Source organism: Aricia agestis, chromosome 14, assembly GCF_905147365.1.
Source record: "Aricia agestis chromosome 14, ilAriAges1.1, whole genome shotgun sequence".
Taxonomy (NCBI): domain Eukaryota; kingdom Metazoa; phylum Arthropoda; class Insecta; order Lepidoptera; family Lycaenidae; genus Aricia; species Aricia agestis.
In genome coordinates, this window is record NC_056419.1 from 8,346,345 (window position 1) to 8,353,901 (window position 7,557).

The window sequence follows — 7,557 nt, forward strand, 5'->3', positions numbered from 1 at the left end:
CTTGTAACAATTTCGATACACTGCTGTATTGGTAGGCAAGTGAACAGTGACTGTATATCGAAACTGACCAGTTGTTCATTGTCTCTGAGGCGTAGATGTTTAATCTCATCAACAAAATGGTAGGAATCCTTTACATGGGCCTTGGTCTGTCCGCGTAGAGGTGAAAGTACGGTAGCCACCAACTGAGCCAGTTTGTAAGTTGGTGAGTCGATTTGGCTAAGATTTTGAGTTGTCTTCAAACTTACTAAAGATTTTGTATGTTAGGCGAGTGCTAAGCCTTTAGTTTAATTTGCAAACAAACTTGTATTCATAATATGGTAATAAGTCAAGTTAAGTTTTATCTAGGTCTTCAATTCCTGTTTATAAAGCTAAGCTAAGAGCTAGATAAAGTAGGTAATTGTTCATATTATCAGTTACAATTTTCATCTCAGTTCAATAAAATTACAACTTTTTACCATTTTCGATGAAAAAATTTTCGCACATTGGCTAGGAGCTATAGGTATTGTTTTTGCAACTTCATAGTAGAATATTCAATTTTTTAAATAATTTAATTTAAACAATTTAATAGTCCACGATATTGTTGAAAAAACAATTTGATAGTTCACAATTTATTCGAAGCCCCTAGGTCAAAATGTGTATTTTTAATTTTAACAACCTTGTCCTTATACTCCTAATTAGCACGACCAAATTTTGAAGTCAGATAATCTGCAAAACATCTTGCCCCCGTAGACAAGTGGCAAAACGCTAACGCTAACGCTAGCGCTACAAAATGTATGGATTTGACATTAGTATTCGCTAGCGAAGCGATGACTTATGTCAAATCGCATACATTTTGTAGCGCTAGCGTTAGCGTTAGCGCTTTGCCACTTGTCTACAGGCCCTGTACCGACAATTCCAGCGTCAAACTGTTTAGAAATTTTAACATTTTATAACGCTACATGTAAGAGAAAATCATACAGTATGTGATTTATATCTTCCGGCCATCACATAGATTTCTTTCATCTAGTGTAAAAATATAGAGGAAAATGAATAATATTTATGTTAGAGCGAAAATAATTTAAGATGCTATCGCCAGTCACCAGTGATAAAACAAACGGCTCTATTTGACAAAATAAGAAGATTTCCGTTGATTTGTTACTTCAGAACTCAGGTAAACGATAAACTAAGGTTGGGTTGCACCAGAGGCGTGGTTAAAGTTAAGGTTAAAGTTATGGTTATAGTTAAGGCTAAATTTGACTTTAACTTTAAACTTAATTTTGACCGGAGAAATTGACAGATGATAGCTACTCCAACAAGTTTATAAATTAACGTGGGCGGGGGCGCTGCTGGTAACTGTCAAAATGGCGTTTTTGTATGATGACAGCGTTAGTTCCCTTTTTTCGCCACGTGCATTTAAAACCTTGTCGAGTTCTATGTTTATGGTTAAATATGGCGTCTTGATGGCGTCCATTTTGAATTTTAACCAAAGATTTGACATTTTGCATTGTAGTTAAAATTAAAGTTATAGTTAAAGTTAGTTGGTGCAACTCAACCTAAGTAAATATAAATGTTAAGATTCCTAATTTAAATGATGAAAATTCAACAAACCTTTGGATAAAAGTACTTAAAATTGCGGTGTGTTATTATTTAGTGATGTGACGCAAACTAGTCGTAATAGATTTAATAGTTGGCCGAAAATATGGCACCTGGTGATAAAAACAATCAAATAAAAGCTTATTTTCAGTTATAATCATAACGAGGCGAGGAGAGCGAGGATTTTTAAATTTTTTTTTAGGTACCTACATTAAAATAGTAGGTACAAAACCTGTATTATAGGTTCTGTGCGTCGATTCCCTGTTTGAAATATTTTTTTTTCTCTATCCAAACAATAAATATTATAATATTATCTAGAGAACTAAATTGTGACATAAAAAAATTGTTAAATATTATTGCCCGGCTACATCACTAAAGTTTATCTAACAGAATTATTCATATAAAGGTGAGAGAGGCTTTGCGCTCGTGATTCGTGAACATCGAATTAGACCCGTCTTCAATTGGAGACAGAAATTCAGCTTAACATAATTACCATCGTTTATTCCCTTAGTATCCATACTTAATAATGTTAGGCCGCGTACTCCTCCGAAACGGCTTTACTGATTTTAACCAAATTTTATATGCACATTCAGTGGGTCTGAGACTCAGCTACTGGGTACTTATTATATTGATAAGTGCATTTGTTGAATAAATAATAGTAAATTATTACAACTCAAGACTGACTATTGTTTGTGCGATGAGATAGCGATGGACGTTGCCATGGTGACATACTTATTTAGTCACTTCAATAAAATAGACGACCGAAATAATTTACATGGCAAAGAAACGTTTGCCGGGACAGCTAGTATTATTATAAAAAAGTGTGTCTTTCTGTCTGTTACTTCTTCACCAAACCGCTAAATCATTTTGATGAAATTTGGTATGGTATCTCCATACTTTCAGTCCTGGGGCAGTACATAGGATACTTTTCATCACAGAAAAATGTACGGTTCCCACGCGATAAACGAATTTGGGCGCAACGTCATCTAATTGTTACATAATATAATATATTACTATTATTTTAGCATAATATATTACATAATATAGGCATACCTCATGCCTAACATTTTCAACTTTCGCGTTGCATTATAATTAAACTTTTATTTATAATGCAATTACTAGCATTTTTTCAGTCCCCTCATGACCACGGCCGTTGCAACACGCCCCAAACGCCGAGAAAAAGTATGTACTCGTAGTAGCATTACTACTTAAATAAGTCGCGTTAAGTCCCGATTAAAAAAGTTTAATACCTCATGCCTTTCGATTCTGCACATATTATTAAGTTTCAGTTCATTTAATTTTTTTCAAAATAATTTATTTCATTTTAAAATTATAATTTAAAAAGTTACCTTTGCATAAAAGCAGCCTTTAAACTTGAAACGCAATTTCTGCGCGAACGCACCTTCGTTCGTCTAAAACAAAATTCTTCCAACAAATTGAAAGATTTTTTTCTCAGTACGAAAGAATCAACTTTTCTGCATAAAATGATAGTTTGAATCATGATCTGATATGTCTCAGAAATTGTCTAAAGTATTTTATCTTCACAACCCATTCAAAATCCCAGTATTTACTGTGCATGCTTTCTAGTATCCCTAGGGACTCTTTTAAATGTTCCGCCTATTCTCACAGTGTCGTTTCTGTGCCATATTAGCACTTTGTGACTATCGGGGGCCTGATTTAGTTAATATAAGGAAACTATAGCGTAAGATAGGTTAAAGGGTAAACGACCAGAAAGGTCGTCTGATGGTTACGCATTACCTTGATACTCTGAGTATTCTCCCAATGGAATACGTGTTCAGGTTGTGTGCACACTGAACTCTCAGTCGCTGAATGTTAGCAGAATCACTACAAGTTTTTTTTAACAAGGGGGCAAACGAGTAAACGAGTCACCTGATGGGTTTTCCATTACTACTACCACTACAGTCGCCCGTGGACAACATCAGAAGAGTTGCAAGTGCGTTCAGCGTCGCCGGCCTATAAGTAGAGTAACCAATAAGGGGCATTCACAAATTACGATACACGTAGAAATTTTTTGACCCCCTCCCCTTTGAAAGTAAGATCCGTATCTTACTTTCAAAGTTGTATGTGTTTGTATGCCGGCGAAGTTTTTTTTTTTTTTTTTTTTTTTGTTTTTTTTTTTTATGAAAGAAGGGGGCAAACGAGCAAACGGGTCACCTGATGGAAAGCAACTTCCGTCGCCCATGGACACTCGCAGCATCAGAAGAGCTGCAGGTGCGTTGCCGGCCTTTTAAGAGGGAATAGGGTAATAGGGGAGGGTAGGGATGGGAAGGGAAGGGAATAGGGGTGGATAGGGAAGGGAATTGGGCCTCCGGTAAACTCACTCACTCGGCGAAACACAGCGCAAAAGTGTGCTTAATATTATACTCGCTTTACAAAATCAAAAAAGTAAAATGGTAGATTTCAGTAGATTATGGTTCGTATCAGTCATTGTATACGAAGTAAATATTTAGACGTTTTCCTTTCATCAGATTCTGGTGATTCTAAATATATAGTAACGTTTCATGCAAAGTAAATATTATATAAGTACACAAAATTATTGGTCGTGATTTTTCACCCCTTGTGTAATAAAATTATATGATAATGTACAAAATATTTACAGAGCCTGGAAATCATAATATTTAGATTTTCATATAACATACAAATATTTATGAGGCAACCATTCTTACGCAAACAGTCCAGCATTGAAAAGCGCTACTGGAGTGAGTTTTTTTAAATTAAAAATTCTTACTTTTGGTTTTCTCTAGTTTCCCGTAAATTCTTATTATTAAAAACATTTTGAAAGTACTACAATATTATGTAATTGTACCTTAGTGAATTGTACTGTAGATTATCTTAGCAAAAATACAACGAGTTTAATTGATTTACGTCAAATTAAATTAACCAATAAAAAGCGATATGGCAAAGTGATAAAGTCCTTCCAAAAAAAAAAATCACAAACGGAGCGTAGAAGAATCAAAATTAAAAAAAAAAAAAAACTATACGAGCCAGCTTGAGAATTTACCACCTGTCGTCACTTGTCTGGCTGTGGACGGATAGATCCATCGGGATAAATTAAAGTTTGTTGTTTACTAGCAACGCTAAAAATAGGTGGAGGGTACGAATTTTAAATAGAACGGATGATTTTCAGGAGCAATTAGAAAATTCCGGGAAATATGATAGGTTTGGAAATTCGAAACGAATTATTAAAAAAAAAGTGGGATGAGGAACTAGGTTTGGTAAAGATTTTTTTTACTTAATATTCCTTTGATGTTCAATTAATGTTTATTAGTAAGTTACTAGATGACGCCTTTTTTTTAAGAAAGGTAAATGCACTACGTATCCACCGCCCCCTCGGGGGAAGGTGCAGGGTTATGTCGGACTTCCTCCGGAAAGGTGTACTGACTAAAACGCGGAGGAGCGGGATCGCTACGCAATCTACCGCGTCCTCCGCAGCTCTTGCCACTTCCGGCACCACAGACACTGCAGCAGCCTATGTGACCGCCTGTCTTCACCGAGAGGCTCCCCGGGCACCGGGGGAGCCTATCTCCTCGGGGACTATATTGTGGGCGGTGATCCCCCGCTCAGTCGCCCACAGGCATAGGCTTCCATCTCAATAGCGGGGGCGATTTCACTAGCCCGGCCTTATCGGCTCCAGGCCGCTTACGCGGCCGAGCCTTTCGCGTCTGCCTCGTGCCGGGAGGCTTGCTGGCTGCTGTGATACAGCCTTTAGTCCCCAGCACGTGGCCGCTCTCTTTGCCGCTCTCTTTGACTAGATGACGCCTGCAACTCCGTTGCGCCAAAACTTGTTTATCGCGCGGAAACCCTACTTTTTTTTTGGGATAAAAAGTAGCCTTTGTCCTTTCCCGGGACTCAAAGTATCGCCATACTAAATTTCAGCAAAATCGGTTCAGTGGATTGAGCGTGAAAAGGTTACAAACAAACAGACTTTCGCCTTTATAATATTAAACTAGATGATCCCAAAGACTTCTATTATACTGAGGTTTAAATAGAATTCTTTGGATTCCGTTGCGCCAAAACTCGTTTATCGCGTGAGGTGATTTTTTCGGAAAAAGTATCCTATGTCCATTCCCGGGACTCAATGCATTTCCATGCCTAATTTCAGCAAAATCGGTTCAGTGGTTTGGGCGTTAAGAGGTAACAGACAGACAAACAGACACACTTTTGCATTTATAATATTAGTAATTATAGTATGGAAGTACTACTAACTTTTACATTACTAGGGGGGTAAATGTTGGAAGTGTCATCGTTTTTGGTCAGAACTGAAAAAGGCTAGACTAGTTTTTATTATTCGTAGGGCTAGACCAAAAAAAAATGACAGAGTCACAGTAAAACAATCTTGAGTATAGTTGAATGAACTTAAATATATAATTGAATGAACTTAAAAATAAAACTTGCATTAGTAAAAATTTATTTTATTCACGACAAATCACTATAGTCAAGTAACAAAAACTTGAGCAGTAGCCAGTAAGTGAAGACTTACTCAGATTGATTATTGCCACAGAATGCAACTTTTTCAGCTTCAAAGTAACTCGTGAGTTGTATAAAGTAGTAGTTAAAGCTTTCGAATTCCAAACTATTTAGTTAAGCGTTGCTATGCTTTTAACAAAGCTCCCAGAAAGAAATGATTTTAAGCTTACTAGATATCACATCACCACCATACTTTCTTAATAGTTCATGAAGCCTTATCCTTATAAGTTAAACGTGTGTATTTATATATTACCCACTTTTAACTTATAAGCTCTTATGTCTAGTAAAATTTTTGTACTCGCTTTGGCAGTACATATTATTATACTAAAATTGGAACGATACAGAGTAGATTAGCATGGCCCCTGCTGCGCAAGGATGACATGCAAAATCGTGAAGCGTTCCGCATTTTAAGAGCGTATTCACTCTTAAAAGGCCGGCAACGTACCTGCAGCTCTTCTGATGTTGCGAGTGTCCATGGGCGACGGTAGTTGCTTTCCATCAGGCGACCCGTTTGCTAGTTTGCCCCCTTATTTCATTAAAAAAAATCATGTAAGAGCAAAGCACTTCTCCGTCGCATTACGTCGTCCCAACGAAAAAAATGCAGTTCTCACAACATAGCAGTGCAGTATGGTGCAGTGTTGCGTTGACGGTAAAACATTAGAAAACAGCGAATTCCGACAGCATCTCTTGTCACCATGGGCGTAGCTAGCCTTGGGCTCAGGGTGGGGCAGCATATCAACCTAGCTCAGACGTATTTTTTTTTTGAACTTGAGCCGTTTCGTCGTTGCCGTACAGAAAATAAACGATTACACACAAATTAATTTTAATTTAATGTACATTAATTAACGAATTAATATAATGTAATACTTACTTATTCCGTGGTAATACGGCTCGTTTTCAAAAACCTCTGCGATGCGCGCGTAAATTTTATTACAGATACTATGATATGTAGTTTTTTTATTACAGATATTATGATAATATTATGTAGTTAGTTGAAAAAAAATATTTTTTTGTTTAGTTAGGCAACTTATAGGTCAGAGCCAGGGTGGGGCAAGCGCCCCAGCTTGCCCCAGTGTGGCTACGCCCATGCTTGTCACTATGCAGAATGCTGCAATGTTATTTAGTCGAATTAGGCCAGCTACATTGATTTAATATAGCCCGGCTAGGGAATGCAATACCGGGATACCGGGATCCCGAAATACCGGGATCCCGCATGCATTTTGCGGGACTAATCTCGGTAGAAAATTTAGCGGGATCCCGCGGGACTGGCGGGATTACAAAGAAGTGATCCATACGTGTAACTCTGTGCGCGGGGGTGCGTGAACTGGCTACAGACAGCCCGCTAAACAATTTACCTTCAATTCACCTATGATACACTTTAAATGACAATTGTACCAACCAGCGTGGAAACTGGGCAAACTTTTTCAGCTGCTGGCTACCTTGTGTCGAATATCAGGAGTCGGCAAACTACACAATTAATACCTTAACGACTTTATA

At 37.5% G+C, this 7,557-nt stretch overlaps 1 non-coding gene across 1 annotated transcript; it reads left to right on the forward strand.

Annotated features, from left to right (window-relative positions):
- The first annotated feature begins 6,364 nt into the window (after positions 1–6,364).
- Positions 6,365–6,470, forward strand: LOC121734020. The gene has a single exon (XR_006036645.1). It is a non-coding gene; the product is annotated as a U6 spliceosomal RNA (small nuclear RNA).
- Positions 6,471–7,557: the final 1,087 nt, after the last annotated feature.